At 41.8% G+C, this 11,597-nt stretch overlaps 1 pseudogene; it reads right to left on the reverse strand.

Annotated features, from left to right (window-relative positions):
- Positions 1–1,163: 1,163 nt before the first annotated feature.
- On the reverse strand, positions 1,164–3,635 carry LOC103229507 (cysteine and histidine-rich domain-containing protein 1-like; annotated as a pseudogene).
- Between the last annotated feature and the right edge of the window lie 7,962 nt (positions 3,636–11,597).

An 11,597-nucleotide genomic window follows, 5' to 3' on the forward strand; every position in this document is an offset into this window, starting at 1 on the left:
TGTAACAGACCAAGACTCTGTCTCAAAAAAAAAAAAAAGGTATATTAATCATTACTTTTAATCAAACTAAGTATCAACCTTTCCCCCAACCTATAAAGACTTCATGCCCCTAAATGGTTCCTAAATCAGGAAAGATAACTTGAAAATTTTTAAGTAGATCTCAAGGTATTAGATACTTATACGCACTGTGTGGGCCTAACTTTTACTGCCCAGAGTTTCTGGTCATGGTAATGTAATGTCATGAAAGTCTGGTAATCCCAGGTCTTTTTACTTTTATTTGTAACAGAGCTAAGCCTTTTAACAATGATATTAACTACATCTAAGTTATTTGCTAATAGTAATAGAATGATATACATGCTTTATTAACAAAAATAGTACTTCTGGAAATTTTTCTTTGTAGGAATTTCATAAATACCAAGGAAAAGAAGACTCACGGGGTTTGAGTCTTTTTATTTTCTTTTTAAATCTATGTAAGTTTAATTTATTCCCGAACTTCCTAAGTTCTTCCAGAGTTCTGGACTTTATAATATTTCCTAATTTTTCTTCTTGAGTTCTGCACTGCCTCAAAATCTATCCAAACAATCTAATTCTGTGTTACCTGTATTTAATATAAATAAAGTATAATACATAATCAACATTGTATCACTAGAATTGTGAAGCTCTTCAAGAATTACTTTAAAAAAACTCCAAAAGAATTAAGCTATTTTATTTAACATGTAATAGATAGTCATAAAGCAAATCCATATATTTAGTTTTCTGATATCCTAATGTATTTCTGCAAACATTTTAAGTCTACAATTTTATATAGTTTTCCATCAGGGAGGCAAGATATATATAATTTCTTTTTATATTTAACCAATTAAAGGTTTTAAGAGGGTTTAGTCTCTAAATAAATAACAATTAGTCATAACACCATACAAACACATTTAAACATTCAGGAAAGAGGTTTTTAAGATTATTGCTTAGTCTTATAAAACGGTGAATTTTAACCAAATTGATACCTTGGCATTCTTAGTTATGCTTCCTGTACTCTTACATCATACTGCTTGGCAAGTAATGTAAGTTTTGCTGTAATTTTAAAATTCAAGTAGTTGTAAACAAATTCTAATTTGTTAAACAATGCATATACTCCCCTTTACTTACTATACTACCTCGGAATTAATCCTCCTTAAAAAAGTAATCATCCCACATAGAAAAAACTGCAGAGCTTCTCATCTCTTCCTTAAATATTTTCAAGTACTGTAAGAACACAAATCCATGAAAAACTGATTAAAATTTGACATTTCATCTTGCTTTACTAATCATGGAATAATATAAAGATGTAAAAAACATGTTCCTTAATATTTCTGTGCTCAACAGAGAAATACAAAGAAATACTGCAATTATGGTTATGGGCTATTTTCCAACCTCTTCAAGTATAGGACACAACTGTGGTTCCTACCAGTAAGGAGAAATTAATAATCAATCTTATATAACACAAAAGAAAGAAGAGAGGCACAAAAAGACAAACTGACCTTGACTTTTAAGAACCTAATGTTAACCCCGAAATGCCAGATTCAGTAACACAACAACAAAACAAAAGATTACAGCAGCAAGCTACCACTTCACACAGTATTAAGGATTCTGAAATATGGAATAGTCTTCCTCCCGTCTCCCAATCTATTGTGTCATCTTTCTGTTTTTCCTGTTTTTTCACTGCAGGCGGTTCAAGGCTTGCACACTGCATTGGTTCAGCTTTTCTCATAGTGATCTCAATCTTTGTTGTAGTCATAGTTATGTAACTTCGCTTTACATCAATCACACCCCATAATTTCACATTTTGATCAAATTCCTTCTCTTCTTCAAATACAATGTGCACATTTAACAATGTGCTGTTGCTTCCACCTGACTAAGTTCTGGAAGTGAATTTTTAGCATATGCTTGAAATGTTAAGTTCACTTCCAGTCTGATGCCCGTCATGTCTACACGGAACAAGTTTTTTCCCAGCATCCTTTTTTTTTCTTTCCTTTTTTCTTTTTTTTTTTTTTTTTTTGAGACGGAGTCTTGCTCTTGTTGCCCAGGCTGGAGTGCAATGACGTGATCTCGGCTCACTGCAACCTCCGCCTCCTGGGTTCAAGTGATTCTCCTGCCTCAGCCTCCCGAGTAGCTGGGATTACAGGCATGTACCACCATTCCCAGCTAATTTTGTATTCTTAGTAGAGACAGGGTTTCTCCATGTTGTTCAGGCTGGGCTTGAACTCCTGACCTCAGGTGATCTGCCCATCTCGGCCTCCCGAAGTGCTGGGATTACAGGCGTGAGCCACCGCGCCTGGCCTCCCAGCATCTGTTTAGCCCACGTGTTTTTCCCAGTTGTACAGCCCTCTTGGGCTAAGAATGAATTAAAATCGGAAGTTTTTCTTCTACAACAGCTCCAGTGTTTCATCCCCTTATGGAAAATAGCTACTCCAGGATGATATACACAGAATTCTTTTCTAGACTCTCTAGACCCTGATATGTCTTTGAACACCCTCCATTCTTACATGAGATGCCAATCTTAATTTCATCATTGTCTTCTTTCTTATCTTCTTCATTCCCTGATGACAGTTTATCAAGTGCTTGCTTTAGGGAGGTAGATATATTTTTAATTCCAAATTTGTCATTGGTTCATCTGGGCTTGGCCGTTTTATTGCTTCTACTGGCTTAGGGGCTTGAATGATGTGTTTCTCAAATTTGGGTTTCAATTCAGATAGTTCCTTCTTCTCAGTAGTCTTGACTTCAGGTTTGAGTGGCTCAGGTGGCTTCTCACTATTATGTCTACCTTTTGTACCGTCTATAATATTTAAGAAATCAGAAAAATCAGTTGTTCTTCTCTTACAGCAAGACCAACCGTTTAAAACATCACGAGGTCAGGAGATCAAGACCATCCTGGCTAACACCGTGAAACCCCGTCTCTACTAAAAAATACAAAAAACTAGCCGGGCGAGGTGGCGGGCGCCTGTAGTCCCAGCTACTCGGGAGGCTGAGGCAGGAGAATGGCGTAAACCCGGGAGGCGGAGCTTGCAGTGAGCTGAGATCACGCCACTGCACTCCAGCCTGGGCTACAGAGCGAGACTCCGTCTCAAAAAACAAAAACAAAAAAAAAAAAAAACACATCGTGGAAGACTGGAACACCTGGGTGGTATGTGTAAGCATCATCAGAATTGGTCTCAGGATCCAAGCGCTGACCGCAGCCCCAGTTGTAGCATCGCAAGGCCATTTTCTTTTCCCACCGTCACAGGCAAGGCCCAAATACCGGGAAAGGCAAGAGGATGCATTAGCCACTCCCGTGTCGCTAGCACCGGTTTTACAACTGAGGCGGCTGCCGGCTTCTGGAAACGACCGCTCCTTCTCTCTCTTTTTTTTTTTTTTTTGTTTGAGACCGAGTCTCACTCTGTATCCCAGGCTGGAGTGTAGTGGTGCGATCTCAGCTCACTGCAACCTCCATCTCCCTGGTTCAAGCAATTCCCCTGCCTCAGCCTCCCGAGTAGCTGGGATTACAGGCGCCCGCCACCGCGCCCAGCTACTTTTTTTGTATGTTTAGTAGACACGGGGTTTCACCATGTTGGCCAGACTGGTCTCGAACTCCTGACCTCAGGCGACCCACCTGCCTCGGCCTCCCAAAGTGCTGGGATTACAGGCATGAGCCACCACGCCAGGCCTTTATTTTTTTTTCAGACTTTTTCTCTGTGTGCTTCGGTCTAGATGGTTTCTTCCATGATTTCTTCTAGTTCACTGACATTTTGTTCCTTGGTGTCTAATCTCTAACTAAATTTCCAGTGAATTTTTCATTTCATTTGGTTCCATTGAAATGCCATTGACTTTGTGTTGATGGTTTGTATTTCTCTCCTCATATGGTCATATTTTTATTTAATCTTGAGCACATTCATAAGAACTATTTTAAAGTCCCCATTTGATCATTCCATTATCCGTCATTATGGGATGATTTCTATTGATTAATTTTTCTTCTGGTTATGAATCCTATTTTTCTGCTTCTTTGAATGTCCAGTAACTTTTGATTGTGATTATTAATGTCACATTGTTTTGTGACATTTGTGTCTGGATTTTGTTGCCTTTCTTGGAAGACAATTGAAGTTTATTTTGACAAGCATTAATTTACTTGTGGATCAGCTTAATCCTTTCAAGCTTGTCTTTAGGCTTTGTTAGGTTGGGTCTAGAGTAGCCATCACTTTAGGACTAGTTTATCTTAATACTATGGCATGACTGTTCTGGGAAATGCCTCAGTGGTTATAGTAAGCAAAATTATTCCACCAAAGATGTTCACATCCGAATCCCCAAAACCTGGGAATATGTTAGGCTACATGACAGAGGGGAATTAAGGTAGAAGCTGGAATTAATGTTACTAGTCAGCATGCCTTAAAATAGGGAACTTATTCTAGGTATTCAGGTGGGCTCAAGGGTCCTTAAAAGCAGACTGGGGTGCTGAAGAAAGAACCAAAGAGATAGCAGCATGAGAAGGACCTGGCTCAATGTTGTTGGCTTTGAAGATGAGGAAGGAAGCCATGAGTTAAGGAAAGTAGGTGGCCTCTGGAAGGTGAAAAAGGCAAAGAAATGGATTCTTCCCTGCATCCTTCAAAAAGGACAGCATCATGCTGTGATCTTGGCCCAGTGTAATATCTGTGTCAGACTTCCTATCTACAGAACTGTAAGATAATACATTTGTGTTGTTTTAAACCACCATATTTATGGTAATGTATTACAGTAGCCACAGAAAACTAATACAGTGATCAGTGAGATTTCTCCACACTGACTGGGTTGTCTTCCAGAGCATCATGAATGCTGAGAATGTTCCAGTTTACAGCTCCCTGGTGGTTCTTTCACTCTGTTTTGTTTCCTTTCTCTCAGGAATTATACTTTTGCTGTCCAATATCTGAAAACAATTGTATCATATAATTTTCCAGTTGTCTAGCTGTTTACAGATAGGAAGGAAACAAGTAGAACTGGTTATTCCAACATCACTAGAGGCAGAAATAATATGTTCAGTTTTGCATATTGAGAAACAAATTTATATAGTATGACTTTTAAAAAACTTCCTTCAACACAGAGCTGAAGACTCAACTCAGTTCCACCCTCCCCAATTATAACACTGCCTTCTTTTGGTCTTAGCAGCCACCACTGAAGATAAAAGTAACTCCCTGTGTCTTCACAGCAGCCTTCCCTCTGAGTGTGTCTGAGTATTAATCTCTTCTTTTAAGGAGGCCAGTTATACTGGTTTAGGGCACACCCCTGGTGACCTCATTTAAGCTTAATTACCTCTTTAAAAATTCTATCTCCAAATATAGTCACATTTTGAGGTATTTGGGGCTTTGAATGCATGAATTTTGGAGGGACATAATTCAGCCCATAACAGTGCCCTTCCATGCTTAAAGTTACTGTTTTTTTGTTTGTTTGTTGTTTTGTTTTGTTTTGTTTTTGAGACGGAGTCTTGCTCTGTCGCCCAGGCTGGAGTGCAGTGGTGTGATCTCAGCTCACTGCAAGCTCCGCCTCCCGGGTCCACGCCATTCTCCTGCCGCAGCCTCCCAAGTAGCTGGGACTACAGGCACCCACTACCATGCCCGGTTAATTTTTTGTATTTTTAATAGGGACGGGGTTTCACCGTGTTAGCCAGGATGGTCTCGATCTCCTGATCTCGTGATCCGCCTGCCTCGGCTTCCTAAAGTGCTGGGATTACAGGCATGAGCCACCGCACCCAGCCAATGTTACTGTTTTAAGAACACTGGGAATCTTTTCTTCCGTTTCTGTGGTCCATTGACTGTTCTTCCTCATTTAAGAGCAGCAGCAAATATTGAATAAGAAAAACTTGATTTGGCCTGGCGCAGTGGCTCATGCCTGTAATCCCAGCACTTTGGGAGGGTGATGCAGGGATCACTTGAGGTCAGGAGTTCAAGACCAGCCTGGTCAACATGGTGAAACCCCATCTCTACCAAAAAATACAAAAATTAGCTGGGCATGGTGGTGTGCACCTGTAATCCAGCTACTCAGGAGGCTGAGGCAGGAGAATCACTTGAACCCAGGAGGCAGAGGTTGTAGTGAGCCAAGATTGCACCACTGCACTCCCACCTGGGTGACAGAATGAGACTCTGTTTCAAAGAAAAGAAAAGAAAAACTTGATTTGCTGGACAGGGTACCAGGATATGGTCAGGATACAGTTCTTGCCCTCAAAGGGCTTACTTTTTGTGCTGGCATTATATTTTTTTTATATAAAAATCTTGGCTGTTTTTTTTTTGGTGTTGTCCTTAGTACTTTCTTCTACCCATTGACCCACAGACAGATTCTCATATACCCTGGACTCTCACACAAGCCTCTTTATATTTACATACCTATAAAGGGAATTGGGGCAGCTGAGTCCTGAACCAATGGAAGGGACTTATAGTAAAGAATGAGTAAAAATCTCACAGTTAATTGACAATGAAATATCAAAGAAGTGAGGACGTCTCCAACAGATGATGACATTAAAGACCAGCTATGCCTCCACAAACCAGAACTTGGGCTCAAATAAAAAACATTAGAAAACCCCCAAACTAACTAGAATTTCTTTTCTGCTATCCTTGTGGCATAGAAACTCAAGAAAGAAATTCAGTAAAGAAATGCATTTCTTGCACCCTGAAATCCATACCCACAGTATTGTCTAACTGGGGAGATAGGAGATTTCCATAAAAAAGAGATACACTGACTTGGCTTTTAGATGCTGAGGGTAAGTAAGTTGTATAGGAGACACTTTCTACAGTAGGTCAAAGCCTGTAGAGATGGAGAGGACATTGAGAATGTGAATGACCTTCTTGCAATATTAACTGACCATACTGTTTAGGGTAATGCAAAGTATCTCTGAAGCTAGCTGCTAGAACAAACTCCAAATGTCAAAGACTAACCACAGAAGTTTACTTCCTGCATATGTAACAGTTTGACAGGCAACCCTGGTTGGTAGATGGCTCCCTCCACACAGTCATTCAGGAACCCAGGCAGCTAGATCGCCCCAGAGCAAGGGGAGCACTTTAACAACACTACAGGGCAGCAGTTCCCAACCTTTTTGGCACCAGGAACTGGTTTTGTGGAAGACAATTTCTCCATGGACTGGGGTCAGGGGATGGTTTTGGGATGATTCAAGCACATTACATTTATTGTACACTTTATTTCTATTATGATTACATTGCAATATATAATGAAATAATTATACAACTCACCATAATGTAGAATCAGTGGGAGCCTTGAACTTGTTTTCCTGCAACTAGAGAGTCCCATCTGGGGCTGATGAAAGATAGTAGCAGATCATCAGGCATTAGATTTTCATAAGGAGCATGCAACCTGGATTCCTTGCATGCACAGTTCACAACAGGGTTTGCTTTCCTATGAAAATGCTGCCACTGATCAACAGGAGGTGGAGCTCAGGTGGTCATGTGAGTGATGGAGAGTGGCTGTAAATACAGATGAAGCTTTGCTTACATGCCCACAGCTCACTTCCTGCTGTGTGGCCTGGTACCTAACAGGCCATGAACTGGTACTGGTCATGGCCTGGGGGTTGGGGACCCCTGTTATAAGACATTGCTATGAAAGGAGTCATCCTAGTTCGCATTCCCTGAGCACTTCCCGAGGAGCAGGCAATGTTTTGGGGCTCCCCAATCAATCCTCGCAATAACCCTGTGCTGAGAAGTCAGGTCCCGGAAAGGTTCACACCCAATTTTGGCCAAACCCAGCCAGTTTCTTAATCTCTCTGCTCTACATCAGCCTCTGGATTGATGCCGATCTTACATTCCTGAGTCGTGCCAGTTAATTCAAAAACATGTAGAGCAAAAATGAATTTTCTCACCAGACACAAAGGGACAGCAAAGCAGGAGAAATGCTCTAATAGGTTGCAAAAGACTCCAGTCATGTAAATAGTTTTGTCATATTGCATTAATATGAGCAGTAAATAAGCAGTTGATGGGGGAAAACTGAATACATTAAAATTTATTCATGGAATAAAACAAGAAAAAAACCGCCACTGACTGATGGCGTACTGGCCAGGGTAGCCTGCAGACGGTCATGTGCAAGTCTCCATTTGCTAACGCAGCAGAATTCTAACATACCGAGTCTTTCATCATATTTGTGGTGTTCCCAACCAAAGGCCCCTGTTATTCTTAGTGGTCCTGCTGAAACTTGTTCTTAGTATTGTCACCTGGGTGAAGCCTGGGGCCAAAGTCTGAGATGATAACAAGAAAGATCAAGCCCTGAGTGCTGAGTGCAGGCACTGCTGTTAACACATGCATCAACTTGTTTCATCTTCACGTTCACCCAATAGGAAGTTTCTGTTATTATCTCCATTTTATTGGCGAGGGAACTAAGGCGCTAAAAGACTGAGTAACTTCCTGTGATGGTTACTTGTATGTGTCAGCTTGGCTAGGCCAGATGTCCAGATATTCTGGATGTTTCTGTGAGGGTGTTTTTAGATGAGATTTACATTTAAATGGGTATGCTTTAAGTAAGGAAAATTACTCTCCATAATGTGGGGGAGACTCATGCAGTCAGTGGAAGGCCTGAATAGAACGCAAAGATGACCTTCCTTGAGCAGGAGAAATTCCGCCCACAGACAGCCTTTGAACTTCCTCTGCTGCACCCGCTCTTCCTGGTTCACCAGCGGACAGCCTTTGGACTTGAACTGTGTCTCTTTCCTGGACCTCCAGCCTGGCAGCTTCCCCCATCAGACTGTGGAGATTCTAGACATGCCATACATCCACCGTGATTTGAGCCAATTACTTGAAATAAATTTCTTCCTACACACACACATACACACACACAAACACACAGACACAGACACACACACACCCTATTGGTTTTGTTTCTCTGGAGAACCCTGATTAATACAGATTTTGGTACTGAGTGTAGAGGGTGGTCAATGGTTTGGTTGGAAGGAAAATGATTAAGAAATTGATGGCAAAGAAGTCTAGGAAAGAGTTATGTGGATAGACCTCTAAAGGAACAAAAAATATGAAGGTATTTGTGTCCCATGTGGGTGCTCACTAAAGGGTGGTTTCAGCAGAGGAGAACTTTAGTAATCAGGCAGATAGGTTGACCGGTTCTGGGGATACCAGGCAGCCTCTTTCCCCAGCAACACCTGTCATTGCCCAATGGGCTCATGAACAAAGTGGCCATGGTGGCAGGGATGGAGGTTATGCATGGGCTCAGTAACATGGACCCCCCCACTCCCCAAGTCCAACCTGGCTATCACCATGGCTGAGTGGCCAATCTGCCAGCGGCAGGAACCAACACTGAGTCCCTACTATGGCACCAATTTTCGAGGTGATCAGCCAGCTACCTGGTGTCAGGCTGATTACATTAAACCTCTTCTACCCTGAAAGGAGCAGCATTTTGTTGTTGCTAGAACAGACACTCTGAATGCAAATTTGCCTTCCCTTCATGCAGGGCTTCTGTAAAAGCTACATTCCACAGACTCACAGAATGCTTTCTGCACCGTCATGGTATTCCACATAGCATTGCTTCTGATCAAGGAACTTGCTTCACAGAAAATGAAGTGTGGCAGTGGGCCCATGCCCATGGAATTGGATCGTCTTGCCATGTTCCCCACATTCCTGAAGCAGTTGGCTTGATAGAGGGTGAAATGGCCTTTTGAAGACTTATAGCACCAGATAGGTGGCAGTACCTTGCCAGGCTGGGGCAAGGTTCTTCAGAAGGCGGTGTATGGTCTGAATCAGCCTCCAAAATACAGCGCTGTTTCTCCCTATAACCAGGATTCATGTGTACAGAAACCAAGGGGTTGAAAAAGAGTGGTGCCGCTCACTATTACCCCTAATAACCCACCAGCAACATTTTTGTTTCCTGTCCCCACAACCTTATACTCTGCTGGCCTAGAGGTCTTAGTTCCAAAGGCAGGAAAGCTTCCACCAGGAAACATAATAATGATTCCATTGACCTAGGAGTTAAGACCGCCACTCAGCTACTTTGGGCTCCTCAAGTCTCTAAACATCAGGCAAGAAGGGAGGGACTGTGCTGGCTGGGGTGATTGATGCTGGCTGCCAAGGCAATTTTGGACTGCCATTCCACAATGGATGTAAGGAACAGTATGTCTGGAATACAGGAGATCCCTTAAGGCATCTCTTACTCATGCCCTGTGATTAAAGTCAATGGAAAACTACAACAGCCCACTCCAAACAGGGCCACTAATGGCCTAGACCCTTCAGGAATGAAGATTTGGCTCATCCTACCAGGTAAAGAACCACAACAAGCTGAGGTACTTGTTGAGGGAAAAGGGAATATAGGTAGCCATAAATAACCATACAGTCAAGTGACCAGTTATAGAGACAGGGACTCTAATTGCCCTGAGTATTTTTTCCTGATTTTGTTATGAATGTGTGTGTTTTCCTCTCTTATCCACTTATCGTGTAACATAAGCTGTATTGACTTTGTATCACAGTATTTAAGTATTGTTAGCTTTATATCATGTACTTAAGCTACAGGATCTCAATATGAAGGAGAAAGATCATTCATGGACTTTGCCCCTCTTCTGGGGAAAAGATTAGTGGGTTTTTGGCTGTACACAGGATAGTTCTATCACGTTAGGCAGAGCTATAGCCTTATGATTGTCTTTACTTGAAGATTAAGTACAGTTTAGGGAGATGTGTGTGAGTGCCCAGTAGACAGGAGTGGACTTGGGATGGTTAACTTTATGGGTCAATTGGGTGGTCCACGGTGCCCAGATATTTGTTCAAACATTATTCTGGATGTTCCTGTGAGGGTGTTTTTGGATGAGCTTTACTATTAAATCAGTGGACTTTGAGTGAAGCATATTACCCTCCATATGAGGCTCCTGCAGTTAGTGGAAGGCCTGAAGAGAACACAAAGATGACCTCCCCTGAGCAAGAGAAACTCCGCCTGCAGACAGCCTTTGAATTTCCTCTGCAGCACCGCTCTTCCTGGTTCACCGACAGACAGCCTTAGGACTTAAACTGTGACTCTTTCCTGGGCCTCATCCATCAGATTATGGACATTTTAGATGTGCCAAGCCTCCACTGTGATATGAACCAATTGTTCTCCTGTGTGTGTGTGTGAATCCTTTTGGTTCCATGTCTCTGGGGAATGCTGCCTAACACACTTGCCTAAGATTATATAGATGGTAAATGGTAGAACTAGCTTTAAATCCTGCAGTTTGGTGCCAGAATCCACACTTTTGATGTATACCATTCTATTAGCCTTTATCAGTGTAATAGGTAATGTCCATTTGAGGCCAATGGTGATAGCTTTCTCCTATGTCTTCATATTAACTTCATATTGGTTAAGGGGATTCCAAGTGGCTAAGAAGCTAGCTATTAGAATTAGAAAAAAACCCAAATGTCAAAGGCTAATCACAATAGAAGCTTACTTCTTACATATGCATCAGTTTGATAGAGGTGATCCTGGTTGCTGGCTACTTCCTCCACACAGTCATTCAGGGATTCAGGCTGCTATAGGCTCTGCCTCCTTCAACATGTAGCTTCTAAGATCACCCTGGGCTTTGATTCCACTCTAGCCAGACAGAAGGGGAAAGGAGAATGATAGATCAGGCATGGAAAGTTTTTATACTTACTACTGCT

The sequence above is a fragment of the Chlorocebus sabaeus genome, chromosome 24 (assembly GCF_047675955.1).
Source record: "Chlorocebus sabaeus isolate Y175 chromosome 24, mChlSab1.0.hap1, whole genome shotgun sequence".
NCBI classification, from domain to species: Eukaryota; Metazoa; Chordata; class Mammalia; order Primates; family Cercopithecidae; genus Chlorocebus; species Chlorocebus sabaeus.